At 40.5% G+C, this 18,379-nt stretch overlaps 1 protein-coding gene and 2 long non-coding RNA genes across 4 annotated transcripts in view; 2 read left to right on the top strand and 1 right to left on the bottom strand.

Annotated features, from left to right (window-relative positions):
- The window catches only part of ASB4 (ankyrin repeat and SOCS box containing 4), a 59,709-nt gene that overhangs the window by 18,071 nt on the left and 23,259 nt on the right, over nucleotides 1–18,379 (top strand). The window lies entirely within an intron of this gene.
- LOC144288885 (uncharacterized) lies at nucleotides 5,802–11,875 on the top strand. The gene is made up of 3 exons (XR_013356908.1): nucleotides 5,802–5,859; nucleotides 8,752–8,829; nucleotides 10,838–11,875. It is a non-coding gene; the product is annotated as an uncharacterized LOC144288885 (long non-coding RNA).
- Nucleotides 6,597–11,782, bottom strand: LOC144288884 (uncharacterized). Its single transcript, XR_013356907.1, has 3 exons — nucleotides 11,297–11,782; nucleotides 8,790–8,926; nucleotides 6,597–7,862 (listed from the first exon to the last, which is right to left on the bottom strand). It is a non-coding gene; the product is annotated as an uncharacterized LOC144288884 (long non-coding RNA).

The following is an 18,379-nucleotide window of genomic DNA, read 5'->3' as shown; positions in this document are numbered from 1 at the left end:
GCCTGCTTTGTCCCTATGCTGGATTTTGTCTGCTATTTTTCTGTTTGCCTTTCTACTTAATGCCCCCCATCTTCTGGCCTTTGTTTCCTTTGGTATTTGTATAATAGTGCTCATCAGTTGAGAGGGCTTATTTACCTCAGTGAAAATGTCCTCTCTGTGAATCCTGCATTTCCCTACGAATAAAGGGAGTCAGGTCAGGTTCAGCTGGCTGAATAGCAGTATATTATTTCTACCTATTCCCTTTCGTAAGAGGAAAATGAAAGCTGCTTGCTTTCCTCGGCATGAAGCAAATCCTGACAGTTGGAGGAAAATTTGTTACTGCAGGAAAGCCATAAAAATTCAAATGTTTCCTACCAGAATGTGGCATGATGGCAATGTAAAGGAGACCCTGCCTTTGAAAAGACTGTTGCCTGCTACTTGGTGTGACAACGACACAAGTTACCCGTGTTAGGAAAGCTCTGTTCAGTGATGAGAACATAGCAAGGCAAGATGTCATTGGACTTCCCTTTAGTCCAGAAACAGAGATGCTGGCTCGATAGGCACCTCTCTCCCCCATCCGTCACCCTCTGGATCTTTCCAGATCTTCCATGATATGTTTGCAATAGCACAAATCTGACCATCCTTGCCATTTGCAAACAACTTTGTGGATTTTTGCCCCATCTGCTGTACTGTTAGTACCACCTGTACAATATGAATTTAATCTTTTCTTCAAATTGACATTACTTAATAAATTCAACTTTAAAAGAAACTTTGTATCACTATAAAATTGATTTGTCACTGTAAAAAATAGGGCAAGATCCCTTGCCATACATAGAACATAATAGTAACAGTAAATAATGGGCAATGAAATTCATGACCTCTATCTGCCCAGAGACCCTCTTCTCTCAGATGGCAGAGAATGACTCAAAAGCCTCATCTTCTGGTTGCTATTTTTTCTAGAAACATTGTCAAATGTCAAATTTATTTGCAGACCATGTCGCACACCCAGTCAGGTAACAGGTACTCCAGTCCATTAAAGAATGTCCCACATAAGACCATACATAGCACACTGTGGAAGACACTGCCTTAAGCAGTGTTTCCTAAAGTTGATGGTCTATTTAGTGGTGGATTTTGGAAGCATCCCCTTTCAAATCAGGAGTGAGACAAGTCTGCTGCTCTGGCCACAATCTCAGCTCTGTCCCAGAGGTCCTTGCCAGCAGAAAAAGAAAACAAAAATAAATAAGATGTATGAAGAAGGCAAAGCAAGAAACAAAACTGCCATTATTTCACACAATATATTTGTCTACATAAAAAAAATAAACAATAAGAAAAATTTAAGGTCAAATAGTTGAATCTATAATTGAGTTCAGCAGAGGCACTGCATTTGTGATCAATATCCAAAAATCAATTGCATCTCTATATACCAGAAGCAGGCGGCAAGAAATTATTAGGTAAGAAAAGATATATTTTTATATATCATGAGAAATGTAAGGGACTTAGAAAATATATTTCACAAAAGTGTGGAAAAATATGAAAATTGATTAAAATACATTAAAAAGATACCACAATCAAGGTCTATTATGAAAAATGTAGTTCTTGATGACTCCCATCTAAGTAGCAGCCACTCTCACTTCTTTTAGCTGATTATTTTGGTATTTTTATTTCCATATTGCTAAATAAGTTCCATATATTTATGCATAAAATTAAAAAGAATGAGTAGCAACATAAGCACTTTCTGATAATCCATTTATCATAATGGAAGATGAGGCTCTGTTCTGTTTTTTACACTCTTTCCCCCATACAAGTACCTTTCCTATCTTCCACCCTCACAAGATCATGATGTAACCACGAGGCTTGTAGTAAATGGGCATAACTTCTTTGTACGTTTTATTTTCCCTGGAGTTGTTTCTTTCTTCTTTTTTTTCTTTTGCTTAGTTTCCTGTGGATCATCACTATTTTAACCCCAAACATTTCACCAAAGGTTTTGATCTTTTTTGAAAATATTTCAATTCAACAGGTATATGGTCATTTCCATTTTCTTACCAAAAAAAATCCCTTCTGGAACGTTCAAACCTGCTCCAACTGCTGTCCTCCTGGGATCTCCATTCCCCACCATCCTGAAGATTCCCTTTGCCCCTCACTCATGTTGAATTTCCCGTGTCCTGGACCCTGAGTCTCCCCGTACCTTGGTTTGTTGCCTATTTGAATTGAGTACCTCCTCTACTGGATTTCTGAGAAAGGGAACAAAACACCACATTCCTCAGAATACCTTTATCCTACCCTGACATGGCATAGAATTCTAGATTGATAATCATTTTTCTTTATTCTTTATTCTTTAAAATAATGAAGATATTTCTCCATTTCCTTCTAGTTTCTAGTCCTGCTGCTGAAGGATCAGGAGCCATTTTATTTCTTCATCTTTTATTTTTTATTTTTAAAAAATATTTTATTTATTTATTAATGAGAACACAGAGAGAGAGAGAGAGAGAGAGGATGAGAGAGAGAGGCAGAGACACAAGCAGAGGGAGAAGCAGGCTCCATGCAGGGAGCCTGACGTGGGATTCGATCCCGAATCTCCAGGATCACACCCTGGGCTGAAGGCAGCGCTAAACCACTGAACCACCTACGCTGCCCTATTTTTTTCATCTTTTATATATCATCTATCATCTTCTGTCTTTTTGGTGTTCTGAAATTCCATGATGATCTGCTTTGGTGGGTGTATTTTCATACATTGTACTGGGTCCTTTCAACTCTAAAAGGTTCGTGTCTATGAATTCTGAGAAATGTTCCTGAGTCTTTTTCTTCTGTTTTCTGTATGCTCTCTTCCTTGAATTGCTATTATTTAGATATTATACTTCCTGCATTTTTTCTCTAATTGTCTTATCTTGTCTTTCCTGGTTTTAATTTTTTTTAAGTAGGCTCCACACCCAGCATGGAGCCCAACCTGGGGCTTGAACTCACAACCCTGAAATCAAGGCCTGAGCTGAGATCAAGAGTCAGATGCTCAACTGCCTGAGCCACCCAGGCTCCTGTTTCTCCTCTTTTGTATTTCTTTATCTTTATGCTTTCCTTCCTGGGAAATTTACTCCAGATTATTTTTCTCTGTTTTTTTTTTTTTTTTTTTTTTTTTTAAGATTTTATTTACTTATTCATGAGAGGCATAGAAAGAGAGTCAGAGACATCAGAGCCTCTCCCTTTGAGAAGTTTGATGTGGGACTCAATCCCAGCACCTCAGGATCATGACTTGAGCCAAAGGCAGACACTCAACCACTGAGCCACCCAGATGCCCCTTCTGTTTTTCTTTTTTTAATTGTCTCTATCTATCATATTAAAGGCTTTCCTTAAATTTTTACAATCTTTAGCTATCTGCTGATAAGACTGAGTGATTAAAAGCTGATTTGGAACCTCAGTGTATGGGTAAGGTTATTTAACTCTTAGCTTTGCCATGTGAGATCTGGCTGGGCCTTGTATCTGAGAAATCTCTGACATAGGATCTTTGGATTTTTTTTTTTTTTTTTTTTTTTTTTAGGCTGGCCAGATTCTCTAAAAAAAGATAAAGGCCTACTTGCCAGTTTTCTAGGTGCCGAACTGGGGAAAGGGCTGGGAATGAATAAGGAGTACACAAGCTGTCTAGAATGTTCTGCCCTCTCCTCTTGGCTGAGCTAACTTCTAGCACCTAAGGCCTTCATCTGACATCAATCCCAAACATCATTCTTCCTGAATTCCCTTACATGGAGTTAGGTTCCTATGTTGTTCTGTATGCTCATAGCACATGGGTTTCCTTTGTGCCACTTACATTTTGTTTAATTCTTTGATTAGTATCCATTTCCCTCACTAATCTATGTTTTGTGAGAGCAGAGTTTGGCTCAGCATAGTGCAGTGTGTACCATATTGATTGCTGATTGTGGAGTATACATGAATGTTCTGTGGAACGCAGGTCCTAGAACTAGGGAGGAGAGTGGGTTTGACCCAGAACGATTCCATCATCATTCCTGGCAAGATGACTTTTAGTTTATGGTCCATGGCACTCCTTGCTTCTTTTCCTACATGTAGACAGTATGAAGAAGGGAGAAGTCAGAAATGTCAAATACTATTGAGGAATCTGGTAAGTTGAGAATTTAAAAGTTTAATTTAATGACATGGAAGGGGGGATCCCTGGGTGGCTCAGCAGTTTAGCTCCTGCCTTTGGCCCACGGAGTGATCCCGGGGACTCGGGATCAAGTCCCATGTCGGGCTCCCTGCATGGAGCCTGCTTCTCCCTCTGCCTGTATCTCTGCCTCTCTCTCTCTCTCTTTCTTTCTTTCTCTTTCTCTCTCTCATAAATAAATTTTTTAAAAAATCTTTAAAAAAATGACACGGAAGGGCTTTGGAGATTATAGTTGAGTCATGGATGCAACAATCAAAGCAGAGGGAATTGATAACTAAAAAAAGTTGTTTCTGAGTGCAAACAAACCCTCTGAAGAAGAGTGTTTGTGGAGAGGAAGCAACAAGGCAAAGCATAAGGGCAATGGGGTTGAGAATTGTCTTCTTTTAGGTGACGGAAACCTGAGCATTTAAAAAACTTATGGCAAAATCCAATGAGGGGCAGACATCGAAGACAGAGGAGAGAGAAGGGGTAATTTAGGGCATGAGGATTCTGAGAAGTTTGGGAAATGAGATCTAGATCCAGATAGAGGGATTGACTCTAGAGAGGTTGGTCGCATTCCAGTATAGCTGGAGGCAAAAAGTGGAGAAGATGGGAGTTGAGAGGGGTGGAAGGCTTTATGAAGTTTCCACCTGTAAGACATTTTCTGTGTAAAACAGTAGGTGAGCATATCTGAGAGAGGGGTGAGAGAGAGGAAGGAGTTAAAGAATCCAGGAGGTGGAAAAGTTCTGAAATAATCATGATGGAGAGTGAGGGAATAAATTAAGCAAAGAGAATCATTGGATGGCTGACCAGTCTCGGGGATTCGGATGAGTGTTCTGTTGGATTTTATGGTGGCACCAGTCTGGTACAGTTGGCACATCGCCTGGCCTGGGATCTTTGCTAGACAGCTCTCTACCGCTTGGGTGCAAGCACTGAGACAGCACATAATTGGGCTCCTTCATAGCACCAGGTGGGTGCTTGGAAGAATTGGAGGGGGGTGAAGGTTTTGGCAGGAGGGTAATTGAAATGATGCAATACAGAAGAAAGCTGGGTCGAGAGAGGAGTAAAGTAAGGAATATCTACTGGACAAAGAGAACGCAGACAGGGGTTCTAACAAAACCAAGATACAAAGATAAGCAGCTATGGTCAGAACATCTAATGCAGGAATTTGTGATTTCTGGAGACTGACCAGTTGGAAATAATGACTCAGTCCAGGTATGAGTGTAGGTGGGAGTCACCGGGTCAGCGAAGAGGAGAAAGTTATTGGAGAGAATGAGATCCGGACGTCGAAAGACTGGGGCACTGGGCAGTCATCCATGCGGTTGTTCAAGTCACCCAGAATTTGTGTGGCAAGGGATAATGTGAGTCAGTCAGCCAAAATCTTCAGAAACTGATGGGGAGATAAACGTATTCAGGAAGGAAGGCAGGTGGTAGAGATGAAAAAGCAGAGCCCAAAAGAAGCTAGGATGTTCTTTTCATTTTTATTTATTTTTTTCAAGAGAATTAGGGAGTAATTGGAAGCAGCAATGGGGAGCCAGACATAAGAAAAAGAACACCCAGCTATATACTGCAGGCCAGAGTTAAGCATCCTGCATCCTTTCTTTGAGCTCGAACAGGGCAAAGCTAGTTGGGTTGCCATGGTGACCAACGCCATGTCTCCGGGCTCATTAATCCTGTGTTCCAAACGAAGCACTTAGCGATAGCTTCTGAATAAATGCAACAAAGCTCTGCATACTGAAAAGGGCACATTCATGGTAAGCGGGGGAAAAGGTTTTCAATTTCATTCATTAAACTTGAGTAAATAATTTAATATCTTTGTGCGTCAGTCCTCCTAACTAATGAATAAGGATAAATGCTTAATGGAAAATCTAGCCTAATAAAGTTAACAGCATCAGCTTTACATATAAAGGAAATTGATGTTGCTGGTATATATGCATATGAAGACGGAAATGGAAAGGAAAAGAACATATATTAAGCAGCTACGATGTGGGATGTCAGGTACTTTAAAATAAAATGTCTCATTTAATCCTTGCAACAACCATGTGAGGTGCATATTATTCCCTTCCTTTTGTAGATGAGGAATCGGAAACCCAGAGAGGTTAACCAAGGCCCCGGTTCACACAATTGGTAGGATTCGAGGAGGCCCTGTTCTGTCTGGTTTGGGTCCACGAGGCCCCCACTATCCCTTGCTGAAAACTGTATACAGCTTATCTTTCAGGGACATTTGACTAATTAAAAAATTAGGAGAAAACTTTGTCCTAAGGTGACTTTGCCTATATAAAAGAGAAGTTTACATGCTGTATTAGAATTCCATCAGCTTAAAAAAAAAATCACTACCATTAGCTGTTTTTAAAGGCTTTTCTTGAAAAAAAAATATGAGAAGACAGCTGGTTATATTAGAAGTGTGTTTAATTAAAAGATGTGAAGAACTGTCAATGCTTCTGCTAAAATGAGCTGCACTCCCCCCCGCCCCCCCACCCCGCACCCGGCAATTGTTTATCTCTACTTTGCTTTTCCCTGGTACATGGAAGGTTGGGTTTACAAAGCAGACCCTCCACACAGAAGTTGCTTCTTTTTTCTTCTAGGTCTAATGACTTTATTTGGCTTTTCTGGATTTGCTCCAGCAAAGGTGTAGATAAGTGATTGAAAAAGATATATTAAAAATCCATTAATTCATTTTCCTTAAAATTAAACTCTTTAATTAAAAGCAACACTGATCAATTTCTAATTTCTGCCTCTGACAATGTGATACAGCAAGGTTTAAAATAAATAGAAACAACTTGGTGCAAGTTAAATATCCCTGTCACTAAACTTAGTTGTTAGCAATTTTTTTTCCTCCAAATGCTCATTGTTTTGTTTCACCTATATGACTATGCCAGAGCTGTTTTCTTAGATTCAGGGTGCTTATTGCTTCTCCAGATGACTCCCAAGTGCTTCTTCAGAAGGAAAGTGTTCATTCCAGCGTCTTGCCCACTGTCAGTATTAGAGGTCTCTCTGCTTTAAATTATCTTACCAAAGGCCATATGTGACTTGTGTTGTGAGTTTTCAGTCTGGCTGTGTTATCTTTGCTCTATAACTAGAAAGACAAAGTTTTCAGGGGCCTGCACTACTTTATTTTTTTTCCTATCAGCATGTCTCTAATTTGTTTCTTACTCAGAGGAGCCTGGATCATATTATCCCCTGAACATTTTAAACACCATTTAGTAAAAGATACCAGGTTTATAAACAGAAATGCAAGTGTCTTCTTTGTAATCTCCAAAAGGAATAACTAATGGAAGATAATCTAAACAATTTTAGAATGAGACTCAAGGGCCCAGATTTGGAGGTAAAATCATTACATCAAACAGGAATCCAAGGCTCTTGGCTCAATTTTCTATTAGGCTAACCAAGAAAGCACACCAATATAAAAAATGGTAAAAGCATTAGAACTGGAAGCTAAGAATCAAGCACATGCTTGCTTCCCGAAGTTTCTACTAATTGGAAAGTTAATCAGAACAGAGTAGATCCCTTTCTTTTCTGAGATAAAACATCTCTTGGGTAGTCAGAAGAGGTATTAGCCAGCTCCCACTGAGAGCCACGGAGGACCCAATACTTCTGGGGAAGCCCCTGGAGGATGTTTTGCTTTCATTCACTTGTAGCCTTAGAAGTCCCAGCAGCCCTCGGAAACATTCTTCAATTAAGAGGGCCACACCATCCAAAGAACCGAGTGGTAAAGGCAGGAAGTAAGTTCACTTCTTGCAAGCGAAGTTGAATTAACCTGGGTGGTGGCAAGAGGAAAAGGTTGAATAAGAACCCCAAGGAAAAGTCAGCCTGGATTTAAATAATAATAATAATAATAATAATAATAATAATAATAATAATAAAACAGCTATGGCATTTCTAGTGCCACAATCCTCACAGTTATTCTATGCAGTTACTACTACTATCCCATATAAAGATTTGAAACGCTAAGCTTTAGAAAAATTGATTAATGGTAACACCAGGTTTTAAAGACAGAACCACCTCAGAGCAGAGTACTTGCTTTCTCCACTAGGTGGTGCTGCCCTCCCTTCGCTACTTAGAATCCTTGCCAGGACTGTAAGTCTGGGGACTGCACTGTTGCCTTATTCTGTGAATCTGTCTGCTCTGTAGACTGGACAGGTACACCTGCCACTCGCTCAGCTTCTTCTAGAACTGTGCCTTGTGCACAGCCCCTGATGACAGGGTTTAAGTTGTTATGTTCTGCAACACTGGGTCCTTCCCCACCATAGCTGATAAGACCATACGTGACTGGCGGTGGTATTCTATCCAAGGGGCTCGAATACAGGTGGAGATGAAAAGATGCATTCAAGTATACTGCTTATGAACATAAGTACTGGAGTCAGATTTCTTGGGTTCAAATCCTGATAGCACCCTTCCCCCCCATTTGCTGTCTAGGTGATAATCTCTTGGAATCTCAGCCTTTGTTTACTAAATGGGGATGCTGATCATAATCCAAGCCAATTCTAGGGAACTCAAACAAGTTTTGTGGATTTTCGTGCGTGATTCTTTCCCCTTCTCTTACCTTTGTATTGTCAAGAAGTGCATTTCCCAAAATCCATTATATTAAATGTTGATTCTGGGACTGTTAATGGGTATTACAAAAAAATTGTTCCTTGGTCAAACAGGTTTGGACAAACACATGTTAAAATAGACAGAGACTCACCTGAGGATTTCCTGGAATCTTCATATGGTAAATGTGAATTGTACGTATATAAAGGTTCATAGATCTACAAATTTATAGTCTTTATTTTTGATGTAGCTTACAGTATTAATATTCCACACAGTAGACTTTGGGAAATGCTGGAATAGAAGAGTGAAATAGGGGGTTTTGAGTAGAAGCAAGAACTGAACTCAACCCTGAGTACATCAGTCTTCCCTCCAGTGTCTGATCTGAGGGTAAACTCTATCTCATGGTAGTAGGTGAATAATGACCCTCCAGCAATGTCCACATCCTAATCCCTGGAATCTATGAATATGCTACCTTTTTGGCAGAAGAGATTTTGCAAATGTGGTTGGATTAAGGGCCTTGAGATGAGAAGATGATCTTCGATTATCCAATTTGGCCCATCTCCTTAAAATTGGATTGGAGAGCCTTTTTTTTTGGGGGGGGGGGCTGTGATCAGAGGAAATGTGACTATGGAAGGAAGGTTCTGATCTCTGAAAGGCACTGCATCCTCCATTGCTGATTTTGAAGATGAAGGAAGAAGGCCACAAGCCGAGGAATGTGGATGGCCTCTAGAAGTTGAGAAATGCTAGGAAACAGATTCTTCTAGAGACTCCAGAAGGAACATGGTCTTGCTGATACCTGATCTTGGCCCACTGTGTTAGAGTTTTCCAAAGAAACTGAATCAACAGGGTGCAAGGGGAAGATACTGATCGATTTGTTTTAGCAAATTTGTTCATGAGATTGTGGAGATAAGAGTCCAAAAAACTGTGGGTGGACTGACAAGCGGGAGACCTGGGAAGAAGTACATTCTGCTGGCAAAGTTCCTTCTGGTTCAAGGGAAATCAGTCTTTGTTTTATTCAGGCCTTCAATTAATCCATTGAGGTGCACACATTATCTGCTTACTCAAAGTCCACTCATTCATATGCTAATCTCACCCAAAAAAAACGCCTTCACAGAAACATCCAGAATAATTTTTGACCAAATGTCTGGGCATGATGGCCCAACCAGGTTGCCAGACAAAATTGACCATCACACCCAGGGAGACCTATGTTGAACTTCTGAACTACAGAACCATAAATAATAGATCCGTGTTGTTTTAGGCCACTAAATCTGTGGTAATTTGTTACTGCAGCAGTAAGAAATGACTGCACTCACCTTCTGTCTATTATAAGCGTTGTCATCTACTATAATACTAGTCATTTCCTACTGATCTCCTAATCATCTGTCTCCTGGTTTTGGTTCACTTCCCTCATTCCATCACTGAGGATGGATTTCAATGTTAAATTCCCGACCCAAACTCACCCTTATAGCTCGGGGGTCACCTCAGATCCCACACCCTGCCCCTGCCTCTCACTCCAGGTCAGCCATCCACTCACATTATCACATCCCGGCCTTTGCTATTGCTCCATTATTTTCACTTCCTAACTTTTCAGTCTTCATGACTGCTGTTCAATGCTACCCTGACTCCAGCTCCTTGCACCTCTTGTATCCAGATCTCTCAGCCCCTCCTTGAACCATTATGTTCTGTCCTCAGCCTGCACTTCCTGACTGATACTTGAACTACGATCTCAGCAACATGATGACTTTGCCACAGCTGGGTTCTTCTGGGCTAACGCAGACCAGAGCTGATATATCTTTCCCTACTCATTGTTAAATACCTACAAAAATGCATTAAGATTTACCTCCAAAAATCCTTCAGCAACACGATGTGAACTAAATATATGAACAAAGTATAAGCCAAAGAATGCATGCAAGTTCTATTAATTATATCATCAAGGGGAATGGATTGGGATGTGCATTTTTGATGAGATGCCACATGCTATACCCTCTTAAATTAAACAAGACAGATGGCCCCCCCGCCCCCCAAGAGTTAAAGAAAGAGATTGACTCACACATTTGGTGTCTAGATTTAGGGCGCACAAATTCTCCCTCCCCTTAATTTATCAGTCTAAATCCATTGAGAATACAACTCACAGCATGCTTCATGTCAGGAATTAGAGAAGATCTTGTATTCTCAGCTGATTAGTCACTACCTGTCTTACAGAGCTCTCAAGTATGAAGATGGTAAAAAAGAAGTCCAACTGGGAGTCTAAGAAAAATATGCTGGCCCACAGGGAAGGAGTGTTACCCTGACAACTCAGGAGAGGATAATTCTGTAACTGCCTTTCTGTGAGAAACAGACACAAATTTTGGAGTTCTCTGCTTAATTCCATGCAAAGTTTGAAGGGGGACATGGCCTGCATGAAACATTAATAGATAAGGGGCTGACATAAAGGCAGAAATGCAAAGGGAGCTGGGGGTGGAGGGGAGTAATGTCCCTCTTCCCTCAGATGCAGGGCCTGTTCTCAAGCTCTGTGTAGTCAAACGTCTGGTTTCCCCAGCTTGGACACAGACCACATATGTCCCCCTGGGTAGAATACTTCTAATTGTCTACACATTGTATTAGCAAGTAGCCTTTCCCCCAAACCCCTTTTCCTGATATGAATCCTCAGCAGTGACTTACCTGTTCATGCTGGCCCCTGAGATGGGCTTCATCTCTACTGCTTCGCTACACGGTCACCACTTGAAAGGGAAGGCCCATTGTTGCGTGACAAATTTCTCCTCCTGCAGTTGGTTTTAGCTAACCTAATGAATGCGCCACTAGCTGCCTTCTGCCCCCTGCCCCCCAAATTCTACCTCAGGAGAGGAGTACCACTCTATGCATTCCTCATCATCTTCCTGTCTCATTCCACTCCTGCCTCCAAGCAGCCACCCCTGAGGCTGGCCTAGGCCTATATTGTTCTGAGTCCAGAACAAACAAGAGTTTTGTCCCCGGGTAGAGGAAGAAATCATTATTCCCTCTCTCCAAATTTCTGGCCTTTAAAAAACACAAGAGCCCAACAGACTTCCGGAGGATTAGCTCCTTTTTCAGTCAAATGACAATAGTAGCATTCATTTCCCTCGCAAAAACACCATTCCCAATCATAAGATACCGTCTGACTTCATGAGCCCAACAAGATTAGTGCCAAATAGTATGATAATAGTACATTTCCTGAGGTCTGAGTTATTCATTCTTATCTATGGTTACTTTGCTAAATTTTCATCAGTGTGGTTTTTTTTTTGAATTAAAAAGATAAAAAATAAAATAACTATAAGGTGACTAAGCTCAGTGCCTGCATCTGCATTGTCCACATCTAGAAAGATATCTTTTTTCCTTAAGGTTGAGTAAATTAAAAATAAACATAAGAATAAATAAACATGGGCTCTAAAAGGAAAAGTCTGCATCCCCAGAGATGAGAAGCAATATTCTGAGGAGTTGGCAGATAAGCTTTGATATGAAAAAGATTCACTTCAGTAGACAGAAGGAAATAGTTTGTGATATTTGCTTCCTGTTTTCAATATGTTTTTAAAAAATACAGGTAGCTGTTAAAGAAGAAACTTATGAGAAGAGACTATGTGAAAAACAGCTCGGTTTAATCAGCATTTATAGAGCCAAGCCGTTTATCTCTTTCCTCACTGCCTTTCTTCAGTCTCATTTCCTCAATTTGCGTCTCTTTTCCATTTTTTTAAATAATAAATTTATTTTTTATTGGTGTTCAATTTGCCAACAAACAAAATAACACCCAGTGCTCATCCCGTCAAGTGCCCCCCTCAGTGCCTGTCACCCATTCACCCCCACCCCCCCCTCCTCCCCTTCCACCACCCCTAGTCCGTTTCCCAGAGTTAGGAGTCTTTATGTTCTGTCTCCCTTTCTGCTATTTCCCACACATTTCTTCTCCCTTCCCTTATATTCCCTTTCACTATTATTTATATTCCCCACATGAATGAGAACATATAATGTTTGTCCTTCTCCGATTGACTTACTTCACTCAGCATAATACCCTCCAGTTCCATCCACGTTGAAGCAAATGGTGGGTATTTGTCATTTCTAATGGCTGAGTAATATTCCATTGTATACATAGACCACATCTTCTTTATCCATTCGTCTTTCGATGGACACCAAAGCTCCTTCCACAGTTTGGCTATTGTGGACATTGCTGCTAGAAACATCGGGGTGCAGGTGTCCCGGCGTTTCATTGCATCTGCATCTTTGGAGTAAATCCCCAGCAGTGCAATTGCTGGGTCGTAAACTATAGAACACTTCTGAAAGAAATTGAGGAAGACACAAAGAGATGGAAAAATATTCCATGCTCATGGATTGGCAGAATTAATATTGTGAAAATGTCAATGTTACCCAGGGCAATATACACGTTTAATGCAATCCCTATCAAAATACCATGGACTTTCTTCAGAGAGTTGGAACAAATTATTTTAAGATTTGTGTGGAATCAGAAAAGACCCCGAATAGCCAGGGGAATTTTAAAAAAGAAAACCATATCTGGGGGCAGCACAATGCCAGATTTCAGGTTGTACTACAAAGCTGTGGTCATCAAGACAGTGTGGTACTGGCACAAAAACAGACACATAGATCAATGGAACAGAATAGAGAACCCAGAAGTGAACCCTCAACTTTATGGTCAACTAATATTCGATAAAGGAGGAAAGACTATCCATTGGAAGAAAGACAGTCTCTTCAATAAATGGTGCTGGGAAAATTGGACATCCACATGCAGAAGAATGAAACTAGACCACTCTCTTTCACCATACACAAAGATAAGCTCAAAATGGATGAAAGATCTAAATGTGAGACAAGATTCCATCAAAATCCTAGAGGAGAACACAGGCAACACCCTTTTAGAACTCGGCCACAGTAACTTCTTGCAAGATACATCCACGAAGACAAAAGAAACAAAAGCAAAAATGAACTATTGGGACTTCATCAAGATAAGAAGCTTTTGCACAGCAAAGGATACAGTCAACAAAACTCAAAGACAACCTACAGGATGGGAGAAGAGATTTGCAAATGACGTATCAGATAAAGGGCTAGTTTCCAAGATCTATAAAGAACTTATGAAACTCAACACCAAAGAAACAAACAATCCAATCATGAAATGGGCAAAAGACATGAACAGAAATCTCACAGAGGAAGACATAGACATGGCCAACATGCACATGAGAAAATGCTCTGCATCACTTGCCATCAGGGAAATACAAATCCAAACCACAATGAGATACCACCTCACACCAGTGAGAATGGGGAAAATTAACAAGGCAGGAAACCACAAATGTTGGAGAGGATGTGGAGAAAAGGGAACCCTCTTACACTGTTGGTGGGAATGTGAACTGGTGCAGCCACTCTGGAAAACTGTGTGGAGGTTCTTTTCCATTTTTAAACATTGCTGGGCCCCAGGGCTCAGGCGAAGACATACAATTCGTCTCTAAACTCACTTTGGTGATCTGATCTCGTCCCTTGACTTCGGATACCATTGAATGGGGTTCACTCTGGGGTTTGTGTCTCCCAGCCTCACCCTCACTCTCCTCCAAGCTCCAGCTCATCTATCCACCGACTTATAACCCATCTCTGCTAGATTTTGAATATCTTGGACCTACTATGTCCAGACTGGAACTGTTTCCTGCCCCTGCCTCCATCTTAACAGATGACAGTTCTATTCTTCCCATAGCTCAAGCCCAAAGCCTAGAAGGCACCTCTGTTTCTTCCTCCCTTTCCCTCATACCTCACACCTCACACCTTTTTTATCTCCAGTCCAACCACTTTAAACCTTCTCTGCTGGGGCTACCCTACCCAGGCTGCCTTATTTCTTTCTTCTTGGTCTATGATAGCAGACTTTCAATAATGCCCCTGCTTTTGTGCTTTCCTTCTTTACTGTCCAACCTCCACCCAGCCAGCCCGAGCGATTTTCACAAAAAGTAAATCAGACCATTTCTCTCCCTCACATTCATTCCTCACATGTAGCCTATGGTCTAAAGTCTTTTCTGTGACCCGCTGAGCCTGACATCATCTGGTCCCTGCTCATCTGGCCCCTGCTGACATCACCAGCAGCATTTCCTACTGACTCCCTCTTTTGCTCACCTCTTTGGATACTCGCATTCTCTGCATTTTTGGAACACATCCAGCTTCTTCGTGCCTACCTCCGAACCTGTACCCTTGCTCTCTCCTTCGCCAGGAAAGCCTTCCCTCGTGCTCTTCATATGGTTTCCTTCTGTGGTGCACCAATGTCACATCCTTGGTGCCTTTACGGAAAATAGTTCCTTTTCTCCCCTCATCATCCTCCAAGACTTCACTCGGCTCTATTTTTCTGCATAACACATCCCTACCTGTAACTTTATATATGAATTAACTTTCTTGTCTGTCTTCTTCTCTCACATATGAATTCCACGAAGCTAGGGACATTGCCTATCTTCTTTACTAGGTTATTCCCAGAGCCCTGAACAGTAGCGGGTATAGAACAGGAGCTCAACAAATATTTGTTGACTGAATGAATGAATGTACCACTCATGAGGGCACAAAGACAAATAGATATAGTATCTGTTTTTGAGGATCTTTTCTTTTTCTTTTTTTTGTTTTTTAGATTTTATTTATTTATTCATGAGAGACACACAGAGAGAAAGAGGGAGGCAGAGACACAGGCAGAGGGAGAAGCAGGCTCCATGCAGGGAGTCTGACGTGGGACTCGATCCTGGGTCTCCAGGATCAGGCCCTGGGCTGAAGGCAGCGCTAAACCGCTGAGCCACCCAGGCAGCCTATTTTTTCCATCTTTTATTTATGACCTATCATATCCTGTCTTTTTGGTGTTCTGAAATTCCATGATGATCTGCTTTGGTGGGTGTATTTCTCCATATCCCTGCTAACACTTGTTATTATCTGTATTTTTATCGTAGTCATCCTAGTGGATATAAGATAGTATCCAAGTGTGGTTTTGATTTGTACTTCCTTGATCGTTAATGACACAGAGCATCTTTTTATGTGATTATTGACCATTTATATATCTTCTTTGCAGTGACACTTTGCCCATTTTGAATTGGGTTATCCCTCTCCTTTTTTGGGGGTATGTAGTCTATTCACTATAATGATAGTGAATTTATTTTATGATATGACACCATTAATTTATTTTAATATGATATCTTTAATTTATTTTAATGATATTTTATTTGATACAATTTCTTCTTTGACCCATGGGTTATTTATAAATGTGCCTTTAATTTGTAAATATATTTCAGATTAAACTCATTTTTTTTGTTACTAACTTCTAATTGTGTTATGGTCAACAAAGTGATCTGCAATGATGCCTGTTCTTTGGCATTTGTGCAGATGAGTTTTTGGCCTAGTTAGTATAGAATCAATTTTTGTAAATTTGCCAGAGAGTGTTGAGAAGAATGTGTACCTACCTATATGATTGCTCATATAATTTTGAGAGTCATCTGTTCAGAGATCAAATGAAAAGAGTAGTTAGGACTGTTCAAGGAAGCCATGCACAGTAAGAAGTGCAGGGAGAAAATGATGATACCCAGTGTTTACTTAATAACTGGGGATTGAGAAGAAGAAGAATCATGTAAAAATCATGAAGGAATATCTAGAGAGGGAGAAGAAAGCATTCCAGGACAGTTTAAAAAATAGAATTTCCAGAAGTGAGTTGTCAACACTATTGGGTATAGCAGGGAAGTGTAGTAAGATGAAGACTGAAAGTGGTAGATGGGATTGACCAATTGAAAGCTGCTGGTGACTTTGTCAGAGCAGCTCCATTGGAGTGGTGGGAATGGAAAGTGGGCTATGATGGGCTGAGGGGATCATGGATGGTGAGGAAATGGTACAGAAAGCAGAGACTTCACTTTCAATAAGTTTATCTAAAACAGATCAAAATAAATCAGAGGGTATTTACAAGGGAGAAAAGGACTGGGAGAAGCTTGAGTAGGTTTGTAAGATGATGACAAAGAGTTGATGGAAAGGGAGGTGTTGGATATATAGTAAAGAGATACGATTCGTGGAGCAACATTCCACTGCTGCACCTATGATCACTTGCAAAGATGGAGGTATTTGTCTTGCATTGAGTTGAGACCCCTCTTCTCTAAAATGAACAAGATAAAGTAAAGGTGAGTATTGAATTGGTCAGCATTTTTGTTTAGTTTACTGTAACCCAGAAACTTAATTCAGCGGTGGTTAAGAACAACGAGGGTTCATCAGTATCCAGTTCTCTCCCCATCCAGGTTCACGGAAGTCCACACTTCCTAGTCTAGTCTGTTTGTGGTTCAGCAGGATCATAGGCACCTTCTGCCTAATAACATATCAACAGAAGAAATGAGTTACTTCCAGGTGATCAAATGCCCATGTAGGACTTTTAAAGTCTACTTCTCCTCATGGTATTGTGACAGTGAGGAAACCTCAGGCAAAAATGGTGAAGCCACAAGACCAAGGGGGCTTCCAATAGAGGGCTAATAGAGGACATAGGTTCTGGAACTACAATGTAGTTTTAAGACTAGAAATACACTTTTATCACATCAAGCCACTGAGATGTGAGTAGCATAATTATAACAGCATAATTTGTCTATCCTAATGAAATCCTAGCCTAAGGAAAATTGAAAATAAATGGGCAGTCCAGGAAAAGTTGAATAACCTAGCTAGGGGAAGAATAGAGATGCAACTGAGCAACTAGAATCAGTAATTCGAACTGATTTCAACAGGGCAGAGTTGCATAAACCTTCAAGAGGGAAGCTGCTGCAAGAAGAACCAGTAAGATATTCAGTAATTATAATACAATGTGCTCCAGGAGATTTAGGACTCGTGAGTGTGACCGTATTGGATGGGGCATCTGCAAAGATATTGCAGGATGACATCAGGACAGAGAGAAAGAAAGACTGGGCCAGATACTTATGTCCTCATTGCAAATGGCAGAGTGACTGGGTGTTTGTGAAATCATCGATAAGAAGGGATAAAACGTCACCTCACTGGGTGATATAAACCTTAATGGATGAGGGGTTGTACACAAGGGTGAGAGAGTAATGGTTCAGAAGACCATTGTTGATCTAGAAAAAGGTAGTTCTCAACTCCAGACCCTGGAGAATGTGAGTATCAGAAACAAGGGGCTATACAGGAAATGGTATTTCATTTAAGATTTCATTTAAGACAAGACTAGGAAAGATACAGGAAAATATATTTGCCATAGATTGTAGATTGAAAGGGCAAAATTGAAACTAGAACAAAGCAGCCAACTGAAAATACGCGTTGGTGACAGTTAATAACAAACTTGACACTGCACAAAATTGCATCCTTGACAAAGAAGCAGACTTGAGAAACAATCCCAAAACACGCAGAAAATGAAAAGCCTGAATATGAAAAAAGAAATCTAACCTTTGAATAATAGATGTTTCTAAAGAATGCTTGCTGTTAATAACAAGTGAGACAATATATGTAAAACTCTTAGTGAGTACTTGAAAAATAGCAGACATTATTAATATTTTCATAAAGGAACATGCAACAAATGTACTGTCTTTTACTTGCACAAAAGCCTAATCAAGCCCTAGCATGGTGAAATTGAGGCAGGTGAACTTCAAGCTGCAGAGGTTGACACATGTCAGGCAAAACCAGTAGATGAGTCTAAATCTATACCTGAAGTTAATAAGTTAAACCAAATTCTTTCACAAACCCTTGATATTATAACTGAGGATAATATGTTCTCCATGTCTCCCAATGTCCTCATATGTATTGCAGGCC

The sequence above is a fragment of the Canis aureus genome, chromosome 18, assembly GCF_053574225.1.
Source record: "Canis aureus isolate CA01 chromosome 18, VMU_Caureus_v.1.0, whole genome shotgun sequence".
NCBI classification, from domain to species: domain Eukaryota; kingdom Metazoa; phylum Chordata; class Mammalia; order Carnivora; family Canidae; genus Canis; species Canis aureus.
The sequence above is the reverse complement of the archived record's forward strand: the minus strand, read 5'-3'. Positions and strand labels throughout refer to the sequence as shown.